Source organism: Malus sylvestris, chromosome 13, assembly GCF_916048215.2.
Source record: "Malus sylvestris chromosome 13, drMalSylv7.2, whole genome shotgun sequence".
NCBI classification, from domain to species: domain Eukaryota; kingdom Viridiplantae; phylum Streptophyta; class Magnoliopsida; order Rosales; family Rosaceae; genus Malus; species Malus sylvestris.
The window spans coordinates 38,739,072-38,765,070 of record NC_062272.1 but is presented as its reverse complement, the minus strand read 5'-3'; positions in this window follow the sequence as shown (position 1 = coordinate 38,765,070).

Sequence of the window (25,999 nt, the reverse complement as noted above, 5' to 3'; positions counted from 1 at the left end):
ATACAATTAGTAGTTATATATATCTCCAATATTTTGAAAAATGTTTTGATATTGATTTGTTTTATGAAAACGAATAGTGGGGATATTATATGCCACTAAAATTCATTAAACTTTGGACTAGTAGTTGTAATAGGACATTATTTATTTGAATGTGATTAAATAAATAAAATTGATGAGACCTTAAAATCCCTCAACCAACATACAATATTAAGTTGAAAGCGTAAGAGTGCTTTGAACACTTTTTCGTGGCCTTCCACCGTGGTAGGCTCCAATCGTTTATGACTTGTACACCGCCTTCACCCTATCATGGGGGAGTGCAAAGTGCATGCTTATACTCAGGAGGAGTTTATTTAAAACATTTGATGAGGTTAAGGTAGGCAACGAGTGTGGCCAACATCGTATCATCGTGAGGTCATGCTTGAACCCCTATCTAAACCGGCATGGTGGGAAAGAACTTAACTAAGAGAAATGATGCCAACATCGTATCATCGTGAGGCATTGTTCTCTAGATGCCAAAAAATGGGTAATCACAAGAGGTTGTTGTGAATGGGTAAGCGTACCCTCTCATTATTATTTTTGCTAGCCAACATCGTATAATCGTGCGGTGGGCTTGGTAATAGTGAGCCTCCCTTAACCCGCTAGGAGCTTTCTTTGAAATCTCCCAGATTCCATCATGAGGGATATGGAATTTGCCAAAAATGGTGGGTGGTGTCATTCGGTTTAAAGACCCGAATCGTTTGACTTAATCAACAATCAATCTAATTATTTTATTTGTTTATGTATATAGATATGGTTGGAAGCACACTCGTGAAAATACTCGACAAACATTGCCTAGAGGGGCACAATTTCCCATCATGGTATCGTAATGTCAAGATTCTCCTAACATTGGAGAAGATTGTTTACGTACTAGACAAGGCCCCACCTCACATACCTCTCGGCCCTGAGGGTACTGAGGATGAACGTGCTAAGTTTGACAAGCACGTTGAGGATGACACACAAGCCAAGTGCTATCTATTGGATTCCATGAATGAGGAGCTACAGAGACAGCACGAGGGCATGGATAGTGCATCTTCCATAATACTCAATCTTACGGAGTTATATGGTGAAGGGACGCGCAACCGTCGCTTTAGCACTGTTTGTGAACTTGTGAAGACCAAGATGGTCAAGGGGGCTCTAGTACACCAACATGTACTGAAGATGATAGGATTCATTGAACAATTGGAGAACCTTGGTACTCCACTTGACGGGGAATTGGGCCAGGACTTTATATTGGCTTCTCTTTCTGATTCATTCGCACAGTTCGTAATGAACTACAATATGAATAAGATGGATAGTACTCTCTCTGAGTTACAAAATATGTTAGTAACTGCTGAGAAGACTATGAAGAAAGAGAACGTTGTAGGGACTTCTGCAGTAGTCTACAACAAGCCATCCTCTTCCAAGTCTAAGCCGCAAGGCAAAGGCAAAGGGAAGGAGAAGAAGTCACCCACTCCTAAGCCTAAAGGAGGAGTGGAGAAAAAGAAGGCAATGGAGCCCAAGGGGACTTGCCACCACTGTGGAAAGGAGGGGCATTGGAAGAGGAATTGCAGGTTATACCTTGCAACTCTTAAGGACAAGCCACAAGGTATGGTTTATGTTCTTATCTTCAATTATAAATGTTAGATCTTCTAAATATTTATATTTGATATAAAGGGCTAATCACTTGTATAATTGTATATAGGTGGAGGAGCCAAGTAGAAGAGGAACAAGCAAGGAAAAGGTGGAGAAGGGTTCGACCATTATGTTTTTTGCTCACTACTTAGGAAGTTTGTTAGGCATTAAAGATTGTCTTTAAACTTTCTTATTTTGATAAGAACTTATTATGTGACTTCATATGATGGAAGACCACTATTAATGCCTAAATGTATAAAGGTATTTAATTAGTCTCTAAATGTATAGAGCTAATACTTTTTGTATTAAACATTATGAATGTTTGAACTATCATATTAATGTAATGTGAAGAATGCCTTTTTAATATACTATTTCCTTAAAGTAATGTTATGAATTGAAAATTGTCTTGTTGTATCCTAGATGAGATACAAGAGTTATATCACTTATTGTAATGTGATAACCAAACTTTAGATTTATCAATTGTGGATAGATCTCACATGTAGGACATAAAAGGATACAATGAATCTTTAGATTTGGTTCCATTTGTCTACTTATGAGTTCTATATGAATTGACAAAAAGGCTAGAGAATCCTTTCTTGAAGAAAAGGAAGATCACATTATAATGATATAAGTAATAAGAAAAACGTTTCTTATATGGTTATCACTTGAAACACAATGATCAAGATCACTCTTGATTCAATTAGTAATTTTGAACAACTAATTGGGCATTCTTTAAAAGGTTTTAAAATGTCAATTGTGTTAGTGATTAAACCAAGAAAGAAGTGTCTAAATCTATAAAATGTTTAAAGACTTTATTCACTTAATAACAAGACATTAAACTTAGTGAAGATTGAAACAAATAAGCTTGAAATGTTTTAAAGCTACTACACAATGTCTTCTAGCAAAATACTCCACTTTTATACATTTTGAATGTATGAAATGATTTCTTATTAAAGTCATGAGAAATAGTGGGAGGTGTGAAAATGGATATAAACTTAAATATGATTGGTTTCTAGTTGTCTAAAGAATAATAGTATTTGACTACTATTAAGAGTTTGCAATTTTAATTGTTAAAAGACTCAAGCTCTTCAAAAGTTAAAATTCTATGTTGTGTGACATTCTAAAGAATAGTCTTTGAATGTTGGTTTCGTCAATCTAGCATAAAATGGTTATATGTTGGGAGTTGTCCGTAATTCTCTTTTATGAGAACAAGCTAAATAACCAAGCATGTGGACAAGTTGATGAAACAAAAGGGAATAAGTTTCAAAATGAGTCACAACATATGGTTTAACAACAAGACAAACCAAATTCAACATCTCATGTAACAATATTGCTCTATGTAGTTTTAATAAAGAATTATATCAACCACCTAGAAGGAATGGTTGAGTTTCTATATCCTTAGTAGGAGCAATGCTTCCACTAAAGACTTGGATAATTCTTATATGACTACATTAAAGGTATTAGTGTGACTAAAACTTAAAGTATGATGTATGACACCATATAATTTAAATGAATAAACTTGATAAAGCAAGTCACACATTACAAATGGAATTACTTGAGAAGGAATTCTTTTGTGTGTGATTCATTTAAGTTAGTGGGAGCAATATGCATTCAAATCAAGAAAATATAATTGTTAATTTTGAATGAATGCTAAGTTACAACAAGGCCAGTGGGAGTGATGTCATAATTTGAGCAACAAGATGTGAATAAAGTCTATTTGATAGACTTGATAAAACATGGATGTTACTTGAGAAATGACAAAACATGACACGGTCAATTTTAAAGTATAGACTTGAAATTGGACTTATTGATATAGCAAGGCTATCTCAATAATGATTATGGGAATTAAATCTCAAATGTTGTAGATTTAAGAAAGCATTTTCCTATGTGATAGGAAATCACTTTCATAACCCTTATAATGAATGTGTCATAAAATCACAAAAGTGAAAAATAAGCCATTTTAACAAATGGAACTTCATAATGGATGAAGTACTAATCATATGAATGATTGTTAGTATTGTACTACAATGGTCTCAAGGTTGGAGCAAAGTTTGTATAAAGTATACAAACGAAATATATGACGATATATTGTTTTAGAAACTGCTTCAAAAGGTGTTTTGAATGGAAGGGGTTCTTTTAGAACCAATGATTGAATCCAAACCATAAGGTCGTTAGTAGGATACTACGACGTAATGGGGCGATAGCTCAAGCCATGGAATCAAGGTCTCATCAAAGTATTCGAACACAATAAAGAGACATCATCAAATGTTTTGGAAATATTTGATAAGTGAATCCCTTTTGAATAATAAAAGGGATTAATACATAACCAAGTTAACCTATGAGCATAAACTCTCTCAACAAGATGTATAAGATACACTAGTGATTGACTTTAGTGCAAGTGGGAGATTGTTGGAAATATGCCCTGAAAGTCAATCTTTGGAAGAAACCATTCAGGACAATTGAATCGATGTATGGATGACTCTTATACATCAAATGGCAAAGATACTAATTAGGACTATCTCTATAAACGATATATGTCCTAAATAGTGTATCCACGGACAATGGATCGATTGAAAAAGTAATCTAATGATGTTAGACTACAGAGACCTTCTTCACATAACCAAATGTCCAAAAAGGTTCCTGGTCATTGGATTGTCGGAGGGATACTGACAATGCGAAGACCGGTACATACTGTGTCCACTTCAATTGGAAGGATGGAAAGTCTCATCCCATTCGTGTTGTGACACTAAGGCAAGTATGTAGGTGCTCATTAAGGGAATGAGTTCACTGAACACAATCGAACGAGAGTACTTGCATGGAGGTCTACTCACATGTCAAGCAAGTAACTCTAATGGTTGGAATAATGTAAGTAGTCCTTTGACCTGAGGCATCGTCGTTGTCTTGTGGTTAAGTACTTGATCTTTGATTATGTCAAAAGTCACTCTATCAGAATGTCAACGGCATAGTTGGGGTTAAGCCACTTAGTCATGAAGGCAAGTGTATGCGCAACAAGGAATCTCTAATCCTCGATAAGAGAGGAAGAATACTCTAAGATATGATTCGGGAATCTTCGGCCGAAGTATTGAGCGTAATAAAGGAAAGCGTTCCTATACGACTCAATTGAATCATATAAGAAGGAATAATCACATTAGGGGTTTGACATAATATATCCATACGCTAGTAATGTGATTGAGAGTATTGTTTTAGAGAAGGATTAAATTACATTGTAATTCCAACTGAATAGGTTCTCCGAATAAACTTCTACGTTAGCTTGGGTAGCTATGACATATGGTTAGATGTCACTCATAGCTTGTGAGTTCTTCTAGATGATTAAATGTAGTCGTCAAAGAAGAAAGGTGAATTAAAATGAAGTTTTAATTCACTAAGTGATTGAATTAAATATAATCAATTGGATTGATGCCCATCACCTCACTGCCTTGCTAATTAGAACCTAAAAGATTGTTCACCAATACACTATTGTAGTGAGTAACTAATGGATGATGGAAATAATTAATTGGATTAATTAAGTGTTGTGATTAATTTAGAAAGTCTAAAGAAATCATAAAAGCGATAAAGATCGTTTTGGGCTTAAAGAAACGTTCGGGTTTAATTGGGCCCATTGGGCCTAAACCCATTGGGCTTTTATTCAAGCATTGGATGACTTGAAATAAATGAAAGCCCAAAGCCCAAACAACACAAAGAGGGCCGGCCATTTTAGGTGTGGAAAGGGTGAGATATTTAGTCAAGTTGTTGACTAGGTTTCTTATGTCTATATAAGGAACTTTATAGTGATATTGTTCATTAGGGTTTTTGTGTGGTTAAAAACAACAAAGAGGCAAAAGAATATCTCTCTAAAAACTACACAAAGGCCGGCCACCTTGGGGTGATTTTACTAACATATCTTTCACCCTTTGGTTATTCCTTCATCCTTCTCACTATTCTAGTAGGTGAGGATCTTTAGAGGTTTCCTACTTTGGAAACTTGAAGAGAACCTAGGAGCACTCATTCTATCAAAGTGGAGGAGGCAAGGAGGGAAGCTAGGCTCAAGGAGTTCAAGGAACAAAGGGCTTGGAGGTGGTCCATCCTTGGTCTCAAGTCTAGATCAAGAGGTATAAGACTAAACCTTCACTTTGTTCTTTTCTCTAAAATTTTATTTGATGCATTATATATAAACCTATGAACCTTGAAGGGGATTTGCATGACTATAGCTTAATTAATATGTTATAAATGCTTCCGCTGCTTTCGTATATTAAATTTGATTTGTATATGCATGATAGTCATTTAGAAATTCCATCCATGAATCTCATAGATTTCCCTTCACTTATCTCATAGCTCAATTATCGTTTAAGGCATAAGTCCATAGTCACCCATTTTTCTAACTACTTAATCACATTAAATAATCAAATGGAATGCAACATAAACAATTAGATTTAGTGCATATGGGCATAATAGTATTAAGAGTTTAAACAACTAACAAAATTAAAATCAAATATTCTAACTTTCTAGTTAGTAGGGGCCTAAATGCAAATATGAAAAAGTTAGGGGTCAAACCGTAAATACTCAAAAGTATAAAATATCTTTTTCCAAATTACAAAAAACCCCACAAGTGGATAAATCCACTAGGGTGGCCGGCCACATTAAGGGGAGATGGGAAGTCTCACCCATCTTGCTTTAATTCAATGCAAGGTAGAAAAATCCAAATTTGCTTGTCACTTGGTTTTGTCATTAAAACTTAGGTGAAAAGGGTGATGGAAATTTCCTAGTCAAGTCTAGGATTTAAAAAATTTTGGGAAGGCTATGGATGATAAGTATATCATCCAAAACCATAAAACAATTTATTAAAACCAAATAAAACCATTTTCACCCAAAAACAAACCATGAACACCAAGAACAAAACCATGAACACTTTTTCAAGATTTGTGTATTCTTGGTGATTTTTCAAACCCAAAAAACTAAAGTGACAAGGGCTCTACTTTCTAGCTTTAAAATGATGTGTGAGTGTCTTACAATAAAACACAAACACATGCCCAAAAAACCCCCTTAATGCCGTGCCTACCACAAGGAAAAAAACCCCAAATTTTGTTCAAAACTTACTCTTCATTCATGCATCCAAAACACCTTTTACATGCATATCTTTTTCAACTCTTGATTTATATTTTTCAACCATTGAAAAACAAAAGATAAACATACTTTAAATGAAGAAATAATATGTCAAACTAGTTCAAAACTCAATTTTCATTCATGCATACAAAACATCTTTTGCATACATATCTTTCTCAACTATTGACTAACTTTTTTCAACTATTGAAAAACAAAAGATAAACATATTTTGAATGACGCAATAATTATGTCATACATAATATTAATACCCATATGCATAAAATCCAAAAGGACACATTATACATAAACCTTTGGCTCTGATACCACTTGAAGGGCAATCTTAGAGATTAATATGGGATTTCGAAATGACTAGCATGCATATACAATTAAAAAATAATATACATAAGCAACGGAAGCATGTTATCAAATAAAATCAAAGCTATAGTCATGCAAATCCCCTTCAAGGTTCATAGGTTTATATATAATGCATCTAAAACATTTAAGTTAAGAACAAAGTGAAGGAATAGATCTATACCTCTTGATCTAGATTTTAGACCAAGGATGGACCACCTCCAAGCCCTTTGCTCCTTGAACTCCTTGAGCCTAGCCTCCCTCCTTGCCTCCTCCACTTTGTTGGTAAGAGTGCTCCTAGGTTCTCCTTTAGTCTCCAAAGGAGAAGACCTCTAAAGATCCACACCCACTAGTGTAGTGAGATGGATGGAGGAATAACCAAAAGAGTGAAAAAGGATAAGCTAAATCACCCTTAAGGTGGCCGGCCTTTGTGTAGTTTTAGAGAGATATTTCTTTTGCCTCTTTGTTGTTTTAAACACAAAAAAACCCTAAGGAATAAATCTCTATAAAGTTCCTTATATAGACAAAAAGAAACCTAGTCAACAACTTGACTTAATATCTCTCCCTCTCCACTTTAAATGGCCGGCCCCTTTGTGTTGGTTTGGGCTTTGGGCTTTGGGCTTTTATTTATTTCTAGTCATCCAATGCTTGAATAAAAGTCCAATGGGTTTAGGCCCAATGGGCCCAATTAAACCCGAACGTTTCTTTAAGCCCAAAACGATCTTTTATCGCTTTTATGATTTCTTTAGACTTTCTAAATTAATCACAACACTTAATTAATCCAATTAATTATTTCCATCATCCATTAATTACTCACCACAAGAGTGTATCGGTGTACAATCATTTTAGGTTCTAATTAGCAAGGTAGTGAGGTGATTGACATCAATCCAATTGATTATATTTAATTCAATCACTTAGTGAATTAAAACTTCCTTTTAATTCACCTTCTTCTTTGATGACTACATTTAATCATCTAGAAGAACTCACAAGCTATGAGTGACATCTAACCATATATCATAGCTACCCAAGCTAATGTAGAAGTTGTTCGGAGAACCTATTCAGTTGGAATTACAATGTAATTCGATCCTTCTCTAAAACAATACTCTCAATCACATTACTAGGGTATGGATATATTATGTCAAACCCCTAATGTGATTATTCCTTCTTATATGATTCAATTGAGTCGTATAGGAATGCTTTCCTTTATTACGCTCGATACTTCGGCCGAAGATTCCCGAATCATATCTTAGAGTATTCTTCCTCTCTTATCGAGGATTAGAGATTCCTTGTTGCGCATTCACTTGCCTTCATGACTAAGTGGCTTAACCCCAATTATGCCGTGGATACCCACGAATGGGGTGACTTTGACATAATCAAAGATTAAATACTTAGCCACAAGACAACGACGATGCCTCAGGTCAAAGGACTACTTACATTATTCCAACCATTAGAGTTACTTGCTTGACATGTGAGTAGACCTCCATGCAAGTACTCTCGTTCGATTGTGTTCAGTGAACTCATTCCCTTAATGAGCACCTACATACTTGTCTTAGTGTCACCACACGAATGGGATGAGACTTTCCATCCTTCCATTTGAAGCAGACACAGTATGTACCGATCTAAGCATTGTCAGTATCCCTCCGACAATCCAATGACCAGGAACTTTTTTGGACATTATGGTTATGTGAAGAAGGTCTCTGTAGTCTAACATCATTAGATTACTTCTTCAATCGATCCATTGTCCATGGATTCACTATTTAGGACATATATCGTTTATTGAGATAGTCCTAATTAGTATCTTTGCCATTTGATGTATAAGAATCATCTATACATCCATTCATTTGTCCTGAAAGGTTTCTTCCAAAGATTGACTTTCAGGGCATATTTCCAACAGAACTGGCATTTATTAAATTTAGCGTACATTTGATTCTCCTTTAGCTTCTTTAAGACCAAATGTAGATGTCTAGCATGGTCAACCTCGCTCTTGGAATACACTAGAATGTCATCAATGAAGACAATTACAAACCTGTTACGGTATAGATGGAATACTCGATTCATCATGTTTATAAAAGTTGCTAGAGCATTAGTTAACCCGAATGGCATCATAAGAAACTCGTAATGACCGTATTGAGTTTGGAATGCTATTTTTGAAACATCATCACTTCTAATCTTCAACTAATAATAACCGGACCTTAAATTGATTTTCGAGAAAACACAAGCACCATGAAGCTGATAAAAAAGATCGTCGATACGAGGCAACAGATAATGGCTTTTAATCATCACCCGATTCAGCTATCTATAATTGATACATAGCCTCAACATTTCGTCTTTCTTCCTCACGAACAAGATTGTAGCTCCCCAAAGGGAAGTGCTCGGCTGAATAAACCTTTATCCACAAGTTCTTGCAACTGAGCTTTTAATTCTCTGAGCTCCGCAGGAACCATAAGATAAGGAGCTAGAGAAATAGGGTTGGTACCTGGAATTAGGTCGATGGTGAACTCCACTTCATGATCCGGTGGTAGCCAGGTAAATCATTGGAAAAAAGATCAGGAAAGTGTTTGATTACCCGAACGTCTTCCACAAGTACATGAGGCTCCTTAATCATCACTACATGAGCTAAATAGCCTTGACAACCCTTTATCAACATTCACTTTGCCCTCATGGCAACAAAAGTTACAATAAGCATCCTGGTCGATGGAAAGTAACAATTTTCTAGCCACAGTTCAACATGGCATAATTGTAATCTAATTAATCCATGCCTAAGATAACATCAAAGTCAACGATATCCAAAGGAACAAGATTAGTTGACATCACTACATCCTCGATAAGAACGAGACATCCTCAATACTCCTAACTAACATAACAAATTTCACCCCTAGGCATCGAGAACTCCAAATTATAACCAAGGGGAGTGGGGTGATGTTGAGTCTTTTGAGCAAACATATGGGAAATAACCGCGTGAGTAGCACCTGAGTCAATTAAAATTCTAGCAAATTGGCCTAGAACATTCAACGTACCCATGATTAAGTCGGGGTTACTCTGAGCATCCTATATGGTGATATTATTAACGCAACCCTGCACTTGGTGTGTACCTCCACGACCTCTGTTTGCCTAATTTTGATTGCCATGTCCTTGATTGCCTCTGTGGATGCAAATTTCTTCCTCTTTGCTTTTGGACAAAATTGCACGTACAAAACAAATAACACCTTAGGTCAAGGCCAAGAGCCTCACGCACCCACGATGAATTGGGGGTGGGGGGGCTTTGGCTGAAGAACCTCCGATGCCAAAGTTAGAATTTTGAGGGAATAGTGTTTGGAGAATTTAGAGAATTTAGCAAGAGAATTGGAGTTGAGTTTTGGAGAGAATAAGGTAGTATATATAGGGGTGTGGCCGGCCCCTTTAGGAGGAGGAGCGGCCACTTGGTTGGTATTTTGGGTGAGGTTCATGATTTGTAGCTAATTAGGAATGATTGAATAATAAATCAATTAATTAGCTAATAAATATAATTAAAAAGAAACGATTTGGGGGTTACCTTGTGGAGAGGACTTGATGAGGATGGATGAAATAGGTTCAAAAATAAATACCTATTTGGGCATTTTTGACTTGATTGTGGAATGATTGTCCACTACTCGTACATAGGAATTTCAGCGTGCCTTGAGGGTAATTTTGTCCTTTTTTTCCCAAAAATCCACGTGTCGCCTCTTGATTATTTTTGGCTCTACAGCCTCGACCCTGGTTGGTTTGGTTTGTCTACCAGCCCGAGTTGCCACTGCTAGAAGCTACATCGAGATTCTGATACTGTCCTCCAATATACCACTATGCTACACCACCCTGATACGGTGTACAACCTCCCTGGTACTGCTGATAGCTACCCTGGTAATATGGAACGCCAGGTGGGTACTGATACGCTCATCCTGGATACTGGGATATGTCGCCCTAATAGTGGAAAACACCACCATAACCTATTTGCTGGTAGTTACTAGGTCCCAGAATCTGCTGTAGAGGAACTGCAGGAGGTAGTGTAGGAGGCTAATTTTTCTGATTCTGAGGACATTGACTAGACTTGTGCCTCATCTGACTGCATGTGTAACATCTATTATTTCCCCTCTTACATTCACCGTAATGACGGTTATTGCATATGTGATACAGCTGAGCACTAAAATTGTTGGAGTTCCTTTGATTCTGGAAACAGGAATTGCGAGTGAATTTACTGCCCATTCTAGATGTATTGGAATTTGAACCCCCACTAGACGATCCAGAACTGTTACCACTTTTCTTGAAATTCAAAATCTTTAAAATCCAAAGGATGATTGCCCCATGTTGTTATTCTTTTGAGTAATACTATTATCCTCATCATCATTATCGTTATTGGGGCCATTTTCAGAATCTTCAACACAAAGCAAAATCTCAAAGAATTCTTGATAGATGGAGCATGGAGTAGAAGCCACCAAAGAACGCAGTTGCTTACGAGTCTTAAACTGATGAAGCATCTCTTTGGTATCTCAACAATAACAAGACAATAAAGAGATAAATCAGTGAACTTCCGGTGATACTCTGTTGCTGACATTTTACCCTGCTTCAACTCTGTAAACTCGTTTCTTCTTCGATCCTTGTATTCAGGAGATGTGAACCTAGCCTTAAATAAGCGCTTGAAAACATCCCAGTTCATGGCATCTTATGTAGATGATAGAAGCATATTTATGCAACTTAGTAGCTTGTTCTTGTGCATTTATGTTGTTATTTCTTAGTTGATTTAGTATTTCAAGCCATTTTCGTGTGGTTGTAGGTACAAAGGGTTAAAGAGGCAAAGAAGTGCATTTTGGTGCCTTTTGGAGCAGTTTTGGGCATGGAATGGATATCACATGCATGGAGCAAAATGGTTGGATGAAATTAAAGATCTAAAGAAGCTAGGAATGTCCAAGGAAAGGAAAAAAATAAATTGAGGACCAAGGAAGACAAGGAAACCATTAAGAATGAGGAAAGACTAGTCAAACTTGCCTTATCTTGTCTTTACCTTTCTTAATCCTAAATTACCAAACATTTAGTGACACGAAGGGTTCCTAAATACTTTGGGACATTTCATTACATATTCTACAAGTCCTAAACCTACCCTAAAAGTCCAAGCCATACCATCCTTCACCATTTCTCTTCCTTGCCGTGCAAGGGAACCATTCCTTTCCTATTTTCTGCCATAAATCACTCCAATTTACCACCTATGCCGTGCACCACCCTTGTCTCCTTCATTATTTATGATTTCATACACCAAAACATTGAATCATTGCACTCAATTGATGCACATTCCTTGTCCCCTTCACCCATCAGATTTCATACAACTTTTACCTCCACTACATGAACTCATTGATGCACCATCCACCACATTTGGAATCCCATGCCGTGCATCATGAGTCTTGCTGCACCTTTGACTCATTTATGCACCATTCCACCTCTCTTTCATTTCTCTACCATGTGCACAATCATTCATGTTCCCTACTTGCATTCAGAGCTGCAACACCACTCCATTTCACCCCTATGCTCTGTATCATCACTTCACTTTCACCTTTGAATCATTTCAAACACCACTCCATGCAATCATTGCACACACCACCAATTTCCTTCCATTGCCGTGCACTTCCTCTATAAAATGAAGTGTGTGTGTCAGCCATATAGTTCAGTTTTTGCTTGATCATTCATCCCTATTTCAATACAACCTTCATCCAAACACATCCATTCATCTTCACATCCATTCCTCCATACAAACAAACCTTCAAACACTCACCAACACCTTGTGCTGTAGCAAAGGAAGGGAAGGAAAGTGCTTGGACGTGCTTGTTGTCCAACTTGGATCGTTGGAACGTTTAGGTGTTTTCTTTCTTTTGTTTCCAATGTTTTAATTAATTTTCTTTCGTTTTGTGGTGAACATGAGTGGCTAAATCCCTCTTAGCTAGGGGTGATTTCAAAGCCATGATTATGTGTGTAATATGATTTAATAAATTCCAGTTATGAACTCTTGAATTGTGAATGCAATTGGCTTAACTATTTAATCGATAACTTATTTGTATTTGTTGATTAAGGATCGACACTTAATTGGCATGCATAAATCCGATGCTAGAATATAAGAAAGTTTCACATAATCGTTACAAACTTATATTCATAAGTAGTGGAGGTCACTTATAAACGATCGCGTTAAGTTTAATTCTAGCATGAGTGACATGATGTCATAGTTGCAAGTACTTTGTCAATGCTTATGATTTTCAATAAACGTAATGATCTTTGATTGTATCTCTATTATGATGTCATGTAGGGAACTTTTGAAGAATGTTTTGGGTTGTCGAATGATGTCATCCAATCCAATAAAACAAGGAAAATCTGAGCGTTAACTAGTGATGTCATAGTTAATTTGGGGCATTGTAGTTCATAATTCAACGAAGTAGTAACTGGAAATCGAGTTGTTTGCATACATGTCATGTGTGGAGAAAAAGCCTCTAGCTATCCCATCCATCATCTTATTTCTCAAATTTATTTTACAATGTGTCTAGGTTTTCATACTTGTTTGTTTGTTTCAACTTCATCCAAATCAAAACCCCCCTTTTAGTTTCTTGTTTCAAAATGTTTCAAATCTATTTTAGTTTGTGTTTTTAAGTGTTTTGATTCAACTAAAAGTCAATTTTCGTCCAAAGTCATTCCTAGTGTCTAGTTTAAGTTTATTTGGTTGTTTTAAGCTATTTTAAGTTTGCTTTGAGACTTGTGAGTCTTGTTAAGTGTTTTTAAGTTTAGTTTTATGTTTTTGAGTCAGTGTAGAGGTTATTAGCAAGCCCTCCTAATCCCCGGTCCAAAACGATCCCTACTTATACTTGTACTACAATTGTCAAAAGAGGGTTAAATTTGTGTGTTAAGTTAATTTTCGCATCAAGTTTTTGGCGCCGTTGCCGGGGATTAGCAACTTTACTAATCCCTTGTTATTTATTTTTGTTTATTTTCTTGTGTTTTTGTTTCTAGTTGCTGATTTTACTTGTTTTCTTGTTTTAGGTGGTTTATGACTCGAAGTTCTCAACTTGTTCATAAGCACATGCTTGACTTTGACGACGATTTTGAACGAACTTTGAGACGAGCAAGGAATCAACAAGAACCCCAACCATCTCAACATGCACCAGATCTTGAATACGACAAAGTAGAAGAGCAAGAGGAGGCCACGACAAGGGCTTTTGAAGAAGTCTAAGATATGGCAGTAGACAATCGAACAATCAAGGAGCTTTCCGCTTCGGGATTGGACAATGCTCTGCCTTTATGCATTCAATATCCAAGGGCGGCCCAAAATAAGGCCGACGAGTTCGAATTAAAGTCCAGTTTATTGCACCATATTCCTAAGTTCCATGGGTTGTCCATGGAAGATCCTAATAAACATTTGAAGGAGTTCGAGGTTGTTTGTTCGAGCATGACCCCTGTAAATGTTGATGGGAGCATTCTAAAAATGAAGGCTTTTCCTTTTTCTCTCTTGGAAAAGGCTAAAGATTGGTTGTATGAGCTAGCCCCCGGAACTGTCACATCATGGGAGAGTATGAAACAGGCATTTTTGGAGAAGTTTTTCCTAACTTCTCAAGTCATTCTACTACGCAAAAGGATTAGTGGCATTCAACAAAACCAAGGTGAACCTTTCCCACTTACTATGAGCGTTTTAAAACCCTTGTTGCTTCATGTCCACATCACTAGATGAAGGAGGAGCTTATTCTTCAATATTTCTACGAAGGGCTTTTACCAATTGAATGCCAAATGCTAGACGCCTCAGCGGGAGGAGCTTTGGTGCACAAAACACCTATGGCTGCCAAGACCTTAATTGCTAACCGAGCATTGAATGCTCAACAATATGAAGGCGTTGGTCAAAGAGACAACCCACGGCAGCAACAAGTTAATGAGGTAAGTGCTATTTCCGAACTTCAAAATCAAATGGCTAATCTTACTACTCTTCTTTCACAGGTGGTTGAAAAACCAAAAGAACAAAGTGTAGCTACTTGTGGCGTGTGCTCAATGAATGGACATCTCATGGATAAGTGCTCGCAATTGATCGAGAATGTAGGGTGGGAATCTGCCAACGCCGTGGGTTTTGGGAGTCAAAACCAACCAAGGAATGATCCGTTCTCGAATACATACAATCCAAGCTGGAAAGATCATCCAAATTTCAAATGGAAAGAGCCTCAACAAATCCAACAACAAAGTGCATTTAGACAGCAACCTCCGAGATTCTACCAAAGGCCGTATGCACCCACACAACCCCAAACACAACCTGCCTAAAATAACTCAGGTTTGTCTTTTGATAATGCTCAAGTTATTTAGTTACTAAATACGTTGGTGAAGGGTCAGGAAAATGAAGCCAAAGATTTGCACAATTATGCAAAGGAAGTGCAAAATCAAGCTCGAGAGGTGACTGAATTGAAGAGACAAATGGAACAAATGGCTGAATTCATGGGGCAATTTAGTAGAGAACAAGGTAAGTTACCTAGTTTGACGGATGTGAATCCAAATAGAGGCTTCGAATCTGCCAAAGCCATCACCTTGCGAAGTGGAAAAGAAGTTGGATCTGATCCTAACCCATCTAAATCCAATCAAAAGGAGGACAAAAACATGCAATTTGAAAAGAAGGAACAAGGCCTGCCCTCGGCAAGGATTGAGCAATCTTGGCCGCAGCCACCTACACACCCTAATTGGACCACCAAAGGTAAGTTGGGTTCAAATTCCATGACTTCTAATTCCATTCCACCCAATGCACCATTTCCTCGCAGGTATATGCAATCAAAGAAGGATGAGAGTGACAAAGACATCCTTGACACATTTAGAAAGGTGCAAGTCAACATTCCACTTCTAGATGCAATTAAACAAGTCCCCAAGTATGCTAAATTCCTGAATGAGCTGTGCACTACAAGGAAGAGGGTTTTGAACAAAGAGGTGGTAAGGGTAAGTGAGAATGTCTCAGCTGTGTTGCAACGAAAATTACCTCCTAAGTGCAAAGATCCCGGCAGTTTTACAATTCTTTGTGTTATAGGAAATACTCGCTTTGAATCTGCCATGTTAGATCTAAGTGCATCAATAAATATCATGCCTTATTCAATATATCCATCTATGAACTTGGGAGAATTAAAAAAAAATGATGGAGTGATCATTCAACTGGCCGATAGATCTAATGCATATCCAAAAGGTGTTTTGGAGGATGTTTTAGTGCAGGTGAATCACCTAGTCTTTCCGGCGGACTTCTACGTGCTTGAAATGGAAGACTCGAACCATTCCCCTCAATTACCAATCTTACTTGGCCGACCATTCATGAAGACTGCCCCGTACAAAGATAGATGTATTCAAGGGAACATTGACCATGAAATTTGATGGGGAAGTTATTGATTTCAATATTTCTGATGCTATGAGATATCCTCATGATGGTCACTCTTGTTTCTCTATTGATGTGATTGACTCTTGGGCGCAGGAATTCCTTGATGATTTGAGTGAGGATGCACTTGAAAAGACTCTCACACAAAGCATTGGACTAAAAAACGAAGGGTTAGCACTTAGGCATGTACACGGCAACAACAAGGAACATCTTGCCATGCCTATTCAAGAAGAATTGGTGGAGATGGTTGCTACCCTATTGTCAAATCCAAGGCATATTGGTAAGTCTCCTAACCTAATTTCAATTCCCATTTCGACTAATAAGTTGCTTCCTTTTGTAATCCAACCCCCTTCCCTAGAGCTTAAACCATTGCCTAGCCATTTGAAATGTGTTTTGGGAGAACAAGAGACATTGTCTGTCATCATCTCTTCTTCACTCATTGCACAAGAGGATGACAAGTTGGTGAGGGTACTTCGGGAATACAAAACTGCCATTGGGTGAACATTGGCCGATATCAAGGGAATTAGCTCTACCACTTGCATGCATCGAATACTCTTGGAAGAAAGAGCCAAACCATCTAGAGAAGCACAACGCCGACTCAATCAACCCATGATGGGCGTTGTGATGAAGGAAATCATCAACCTACTAGATTGTGGAGTGATTTACTCGATTTCTGATAACCATTGGGTATCGCCGGTCCAAGTTGTTCCTAAGAAATCCGGAGTCACTGTGGTAAAAATTGAAGATAATGACCTTGTGCCCACCTGAATCCAAAATGGATGGAGAGTTTGTATTGACTATCGGAAGCTCAACGCTACGACAAGAAAAGATCACTTCCCGCTGCCTTTTATTGATCAAATGCTGGAAAGGTTAGCCGGTCATTCATTTTATTGTTTTCTTGATGGCTATTCGGGTTATAATCAGATTGTGATAGCTCCCGATGACCAAGAAAATACTACCTTCACATCTCCCTTTGGTACCTTTGCTTATCGAAGCATGCCATTTGGGCTATGCAACGCACCAGCCACATTCCAAAGGTGTATGGTAAGTATTTTCTCAGAATTTGTGGAAAAGATCATTGAAGTGTTTATGGATGACTTTAGTGTTTTTGGTGACTCATTTGATGCATGCTTGAATAATCTTACTTTGATCTTACAATGATGCATCGAAATTAATCTTGTCTTGAATTGGGAAAAGTGCCATTTTATGGTAAAACAAGGTATAGTTTTGGGGCGTATCATATCAGAAAAAGGGATTGAGGTTGATAAATCTAAAATAGATCTTGTACTTCACTTACCCTCTCCCACTTCGGTGAGGGAGGTTCGTTCTTTTCTTGGCCATGTAGGATTTTATAGGAGATTTATCAAGGATATCTCTAAAATCGCCCAACCCCTTTGCCGTTTACTCCAAAAGGAAATAGCCTTCGAGTTCAACAAGGAGTGTGAGACCGCTTTCAAAACCCTAAAGGACATGTTGACTTCGGCCCCCATCATCATGCCACCAGATTGGAGCCTTCCATTTGAGCTAATGTGTGATGCATCCGATTATGCCATTGGTGCTGTTTTAGGCCAAAGGAGGAACAAACAACCCCCACGTCATCCATTACACTTCCCGGACCCTAAATGATGCTCAATTGAATTATTCTACCACTGAGAAAGAACTTCTTGCAGTTGTATTTGTTTTAGATAAATTTTGTTCATACTTACTTGGCACTAAAGTGATTGTATATTCTGACCATGCAGCGTTGAAGTATCTTCTCACCAAGAAGGAGGCCAAACCAAGGCTGATTCGTTGGATGCTCCTACTTCAAGAGTTCAACATTGAAATAAGAGACAAAAAAGGGAGTGAAAACGTGGTGGCTGACCACCTCAGCTGTTTAGTGCACGAGGAGGACTCCTTACCCATTCCAGAGACATTCCCTGACGAGCAATTGTTGTCCCTAGAGGTAAGTGAGCCCTGGTATGCTGATTTGGTCAATTATTTGGTCACAAAACAAGTTCCTAGCACTCTAGATAAATACAAGCGTGATAAACTCAGAAATAATGCACGATTTTATGTGTGGGATGATCCATATTTGTGGAAGTATTATCCTGACCAGATTATTCGTAGATGTGTGCACAATTCCGAGTTTAATTCAATTCTTGCATTTTTTAAGGTTTTAGAGAGTGGTTTCTATTGGCCTACATTGTTTAAGGATGCTAGAACATTTTGTATAACTTGTGATAGATACCAAAGAACAGGTACAACAGGTGTCAAGGACCAAATGCCGCAAACCCCCATCTTTATTGTGGAGATCTTTGATGTATGGGGTATGGATTTCATGGGACCCTTTCCGTCCTCATATGGTTTTACTTATATTTTACTAGCCGTTGATTATGTGTCGAAATGGGTGGAAGCCAAAGCCACCCGTACTAACGATTTTAGAGTGGTGGCAGATTTTATCAAGGCTAACATCGTTTCCAGATTTGGCATGCCGAGGTTGTTCATAAGCGATGGAGGCTCCCACTTTTCCAATCGCACCATTGAGGCGCTGTTTAAAAAGTACAATGTGAAGCATCGGGTTTCCACGCCATACCACCCTCAAACAAGTGGCCAAGTCGAAGTCTCGAATAGAGAAATCAAGTAAATCTTGGAGAAGACTGTTGGGCCAAACCGGAAGGATTGGAGCTTATGTTTAGATGATGCACTATGGGCATATCGTACTGCCTACAAAACACCTCTAGGGATGTCTTCATTTCAACTAATCTATGGCAAGCTATGTCACCTACCTGTGGAGCTGGAGCATAAAGCGCACTAGGCTGTGAAAACATTCAATTTGGACTTAGATACTGCTGGAATGAATAGGAAGCTCCAATTGAATGAACTTAAGGAGATACAGAATGAAGCCTATGAGAATGCATGAATTTACAAAGAGAAAACAAAGACGTTTGATGATAAAATGATTCGGTGAAAAACATTCTCAATTGGACAGAAAGTGCTACTATTCAATTCCTGTCTACGATTGTTCCCTGGTAAGTTACGGTCTAAGTGGATTGGGCCATTTGTTGTCACTAATGTTTTTCCCGATGGTGCAGTCGAAGTTAAAAGCTTAAGGAACGGCGACGAATTCAAAGTGAACGGGCATCGTCTTAAGCTGTACTATGAGAGTGATATGGGGCAGATTGTGGAAGAAATCCCACTCAGTGCCGTGGGCCCTATCCAAGCTTAGAAGGAAGTTTTGTCCAGTTGCAAGACGTTAAAGCAAGCGCTTCTTGGGAGGCAACCCATGTTTTGCGTTCCTAAAAACCTTCCCTTTTCTGCAGTTTTATTTTGCCATGATTGTCATTTTTATTTGTTGCTTGTTTAATTGTTTTTGATGTGGGTTTATTTTTGAAACATTGACAGATATGCAAGGTATTTTTACATTAAAATTCGTTGAAAATGAACAGGAGACAGAAAAATACAAGAGGGAACCTTCACAAAGGCTGCTTAGGAGAAGTCTTAGTAGTCGGTGGAGCCTCAGCAGTCGGCGGAGCCCCAGAAGGAGGAGGTATCGAAGGTTGATCATTTGGAGCTTCATTACACGGTACAGCCCCATAAGACGAAGGCAAATGCTGTTGGAACAAACCCACAAACCTCTAATGATCAAGTAATATCTGACGATCAGATTCCTGCATCTGGTCAATCTTCCTTTTCATGTTTGTAGCATAGTTATGTACAAGCCTGTGCAACTGTTTATTCTTATGCTTAAGCCCTCTAATCTCCTGTTTGAGACTCATCACTTCAGCCGCCAATGATTCATATTGACGGGTTCGAGCAAATAGACATTGGGCCATATTAGACACAGAACCTGCACACTGCACACTGAGAGCCAAAGAATCCTTAACAGCCAACTCATCAGACCATTTGGAAAGTAGTCTGTTATCTTTGGGAGTGACAAGGTTCCAGGCCACCACTGCTGCGGTCATATCATTCTTCATCACCGAATCCTCAACGGTAAGAGGACCAGTAGGGGATATGAAGGATGGGCGCCATATGTTGTCTGGAGAAGGCATGGATGCCTCTTCACCAAGGTTCAAGTCAAAACGACAGTCGGAGGGGCCAAATATTTTCAAAGGTGTTGAGGAAAGAAGAGGTCAGACAAATCAAGATCTTAGAAGTGCAATGAAGGGAGTTTCTATAGGCGGAAATTCAAGTGTGCTTTTAAACGAACTGCGTGCCTCTATAAAAATCAGCACTCGACGGGATTTTAGAGATCGAAGAGGCGAACTCAGAAATCGAAGAGGCCAATTCAAAAATTGAAGAGGTGTTAGCTTTCTCAAAAGTTGGGCTTGCTCAGAAACCACGGGCCATCCTTTTTTCCAAATTTTTCCACACTTGTCACATGCAACCTCTGCACTCGACGGAGCTCAGAAATCGAAGAGGCAAGCTCATAAATCGGAGAGCATTTACTTTTCTAGACGTGTCACCATCTGTCACATGCACACTCAGCTTTGCGGAAATCACGGGCAATTTGTCGAAGCGCCGATTTCAGATATCGAAGAGGCACCTGCTTTTCCAGACGTGTCAGCACCTGTCACATGCACACTTAGCCTTGCGGAAATTACGGGCAATTTGTCAAAGATTTCTGGTGACGTAGAAAGCATGTGAAGTTTACTGTTCAATCATCCAACGGTTGCCAACAAGAGTGAAAGAATAGTATCGGTTATTAATTCATATAAATGTCAACCTTCACCCTCCATTGCAAGGCAGACATACATAAACCTTTTTCATCTTCGAGAATGCCTTCCCAACAAAACCTCTCGAGTCACTCAGTGTTCCTTATTCCCTGGGATACCTCTACAAACAACCCATCAAAAGCAAAAGTATTTCATATCATGAAGGTTGAAAGCAAGAGTATCTCATATCATACTTTCTCCCTGTCTTTCTCCTTGTCGTTGTTTTCACCTGCGGGATAAGGAGAAAGAGAGCAATCAGCCAACAGTTGGTATCAATCTTCCGATCTGGAACCGACTGCCTAGAAACCCTTCCTGATTACTTACCTAGCCTTGCTCTCGAGTACTCATCTTCAACATCTTATGCTTCCTCAAAAGCTACCACATCTGCCTGGAGAATAGATAAGGGAAGTGAAAATGATACCTCGAAGCATGTGGAGACAATGTGCTAATTCATCCTCAGCTAGGGACAAAGAGAAAGAAAGCAAATGGTCGGCACTTGGACAGGTTGAACAAAGAAACAGACCAACACCTCTACCTCGTGCCTGCCTGCTAATAGGGATTTACTACTCATGTGAACAAACTTAAATCTCCTATTTTACTTGCAAGAATCACAAGGTTATTGTAGTATAAACGGATCTCGCAAGGTCGTCTCCACAGGGATTATTAAATAATTCAAAACTAATCAGATTCCATTTAATTATTGTAAAGTAGAAATTGAAGTGATTGATTTTATAACCTAATTAAAATAAAAACGAAATTAATGAATTAAAATAAACAATTTGCAATATTAGAGCTAGAGAGAAAATAAAACAGTTTTGGGAGAATCAAATTAAGAAAGCACTAGGGTTCCACCATCACCTAGCAATCCTATGAATTTTTACCAATTACTTATGATCTACACATGCCACTTTGAAGGTTAGATTTTCCTAATTCATATTCTACTTGGAACCTCCAACATAGAACGTATATCTAACATGCAACCCGTCCGGACGTTCGGATCAAATCTGAACATGAAAGATTCATTGTGCTTTATGAAAATCCTTTGAAAACCCATGCAATCCTTAAGACGTGATATTCATCCTAAGTGAAATTACAATTATTAATCACAAGAAGTCAGCGTCAATTTCAGGGAACCTTCCGACCAAAATTGCATCAAATTACTTTTCTAAAGATCCTAATGGTGATCAGGCATTAAGACAATTAGATAGTTTTTATCCCGGTAATTAACAATTCAAAATATGCATGCAATCAATCATAAGCAATTAAATAAAAATCACATATTCATGCTAAGGCTCAAGGCTTCGTCCTAGCAAAAGAAATTAGTTCCGCATATTCTTAATTGAAATCATAGAAAATATTCTTAAGAAAAGGATTGAAAACACCTTCAAGTAGAAAATCTCCAAAACCCTAGTAATTCTCTCTGTCTCCAAAGTTGCATAAAATAAAGCATAAAGAAATATGGTAGATGGCCAAGCAATATATTTGCTAAATCCCCTCACAAACCCTAAAAACAGGTCCTTTCTTCCCACTAGGAAACTAATAATAATAATTAAATAAAATAGGAAACATAACCCTAAATTAAATGGTGAAATTCGCCTAAAATCTGAACACCCACGTTTTGGACTCATAAGCTGCTCCAAAACTGGCCCAATATAGCTGGATTTAATGTTTGGAATATTCTGAACACTTCTCCAAAAGGCCACGAACCCATCCGAGGTAATCTTGGGCTCCAAAAACGCCATTTAAGCCCAAAAACGTCATTTTCGAGCACTACACACTGCTTCTTTATTCCATCACCAGAAAATAACCGCTTGGTAAAAAAATCCCAAATTTTGATATGATCAAGCTAAGTGACTCACGAACGTCCTCCAACTGGAATTACTCCAAAAGTCGTCCATTTCGTCCTATTTTGCTCCAGAGGAAGTCGGAAGTCCTATATTGAAAATACAATTCAAAGTATCAAAATTCTTCCAATATATTAACCAAAATATACTAATATTAGGGTAAAATATATAATATAAAATCTACTCATCACCTGCCCTGGAAAAGAAACAAGAAGAGAAGAATGCAGACTGCACAATCAAATCAACCCAGTAGAAAGAGTCTAATTTGAAACCAAGGAACTCTCATATTCCTCGCTCAGAATTCCATACCAGTTCAAGATCAAAGCCGTGGAAAGTCAACTAGATCATCTATCTCCAAAACCAGATTTGCGTTCTTAAACTCTACTCCGTCTAGTTTTTACTTTGCCGTACTTGCCATGTTTATTCGTTGTTTTTTTGTTTGCTTGTTTTTGTGTGAGTTTATGCTTGAAACATTGAGGACAATGTTTGATTTAAGTGTGGAGGGTTAACCAAGTTGTTTTGCTTGAAATTCATAGGAGTTTATCACCCATTACTTCTAGTGTTGTTCCTTGCTATTTTTAAGTGTTTTTAAGCTGTTTTGGAGTGTTTTAGTGTGTTTTGACATAAAAATCTGAAAATCTCATAAAAATTTGAAAAATTGTTTTGAAAAACCCAAAAAGAGTTTTTTTGTGTGTTTGTTTGTGTCTTAGGGTACCTTCCAACACAATGATGAGGATTTGGTTTTAATTACATGATTGTTAAAGAGACTTATAAACATGGATGAAAATTTGATTTACTCTTTGGTGTATGCTTGGTTGTGGTTATAATTTATGAATTCACATGCAATCATAAAGGAAAAATCTGTTTTTGTAACATGCTTGAAGGAAGGAACTCAAATGAATGCTACAACCTTGTGAGACTTGAGCCTAAACGTTCATTTGGAGAGTTAATAATCTATGCACCATTGTGTTCTAAAGTCGTTGCATGATCTCATTATTCTTTGCTTGGTTGCTACTTAGAAGGCTTTTCATCATTTAGTTCCAAATGCTAGAACTCATGCCTATTTCATTCAAAGCATGCTATTGATTTGCATAACACATATTCAAGATAAAGTTGTGTAGTGACCACCAAAGCCAAATTGCCGTGCCCCTATTTCATTATGTGTTTAAGTTTAACCCCGTTGATCCTTGTTAAGCCTATGTTATTTGTTAACCCACACTATCCTTACCTAGCCTAGTTTTAGGACCATCCATACCCTTGTTCTTGAAGCATAGTAAAGCATTGTTGGAGATATGCCCAGAAAGTCAATCTTTGGAAGAAACCTTTCAGGACAATGAATGGATGTATGGATGATTCTTATACATCAAATGGCAAAGATACTAATTAGGACTATCTCTATAAATGATATATGTCATAAATCGTGAATCCATGGACAATGGATTGATGGAAGAAGTAATCTAATGATATTAGACTACATAGACCTTCTTCACATAACCATCATGTCCAAAAAGGTTCCTGGTCATAAGATTGTCGGAGGGATACTGACAATGCATAGACCGGTACATACTATGTCCGCTTCAATTAGAAGGATGGAAAGTCTCATCCCATTCATGTAGTGACACTAAGACAGGTATGTAGGTGCTCATTAAGGGAATGAGTTCACTGAACACAATCGAACGAGAGTACTTGCATGGAGGTCTACTCACATGTCAAGCCAGTAACTCTAATGGTTGGAATAGTGTAAGTAGTCCTTTGACCTGAGGCATCATCGTTGTCTTGTGGTTAAGTACTTGATCTTTGATTATGTCAAAGTCACTCCATCCGCGGGTGTCCACGGCATAGTCGGGGTTAAGCCACTTAGTCATGAAGGCAAGTGAATGTTCAACAAGGAATCTCTAATCCTCGTTATGAGATGATGAATACTCTAAGATATGATTCGGGAATCTTCGGCCGAAGTATCGAGCGTAATAAAGGAAAGCGTTCCTATACGACTCAATTGAATCATATAACATGGAATAATCACATTAGGGGTTTGACATATTATATCCATACCCTAGTGATGTGATTGAGAGTATTGTTTTAGAGAAGGATCGAATTGCATTGTAATTCCAACTAAATAGGTTCTCCGAACAACTTCTACATTAGCTTGGGTAGCCATGATATATGGTTAGATGTCACTCATGGCTTGTGAGTTCTTCTAGATGATTAAATGTAGTCATCAAAGAAGAAGGTGAATTAAAAGTAAGTTTTAATTCACTAAGTGATTGGATTAAATATAATCAATTGGATTGGTGCCAATCACCTCACTGCCTTGCTAATTAGAACCTAAAACGATTGTTCACCAATACACTCTTGTAGTGAGTAACTAATGGATGATGGAAATAATTAATTGGATTAATTAAGTGTTGTGATTAATTAGAAAGTCTAAAGAAATCATAAAAGCGATATAAGATCGTTTTGGGCTTAAAGAAACGTTCGGGTTTAATTGGGCCCATTGGGCTTTTATTCAAGCATTGGATGACTGGAAATAAATAAAAGCCCAAAAGCCCAAACAACACTAAGGGGGCCGGCCATATAGAGTGAAAAGGAGAGATAGGAAGTCAAGTTGTTGGCTAGGTTTCTTTGTGTTATAAAAGGAACTTTATAGTGAAAAAGTTCATTAGGGTTTTGTGTGTTGTTTTTCACAAAAGGAAGAAACCATCTCTCTCTCTCAAAACTCACACAAGGCCGGCCACCATAAGGGTGATTTAGGTAATCATTTTCTCACCATTTTGGTTATTCCTTCATCCTTCTCACTACACTAGTGGGTGAGGATCTTTAGAGGTTTTCAATTTTGGAAACTTGAAGAGAACCTAGGAGCACTCATTCTAAACAAAGTGGAGGAGGCAAGGAAGGAGGCTAGGCTCAAGGAGTTCAAGGAGCAAAGGTCTTGGAGGTGGTCCATCCTTGGTCTAAGATCTAGATCAAGAGGTATAAAACTACTCTTA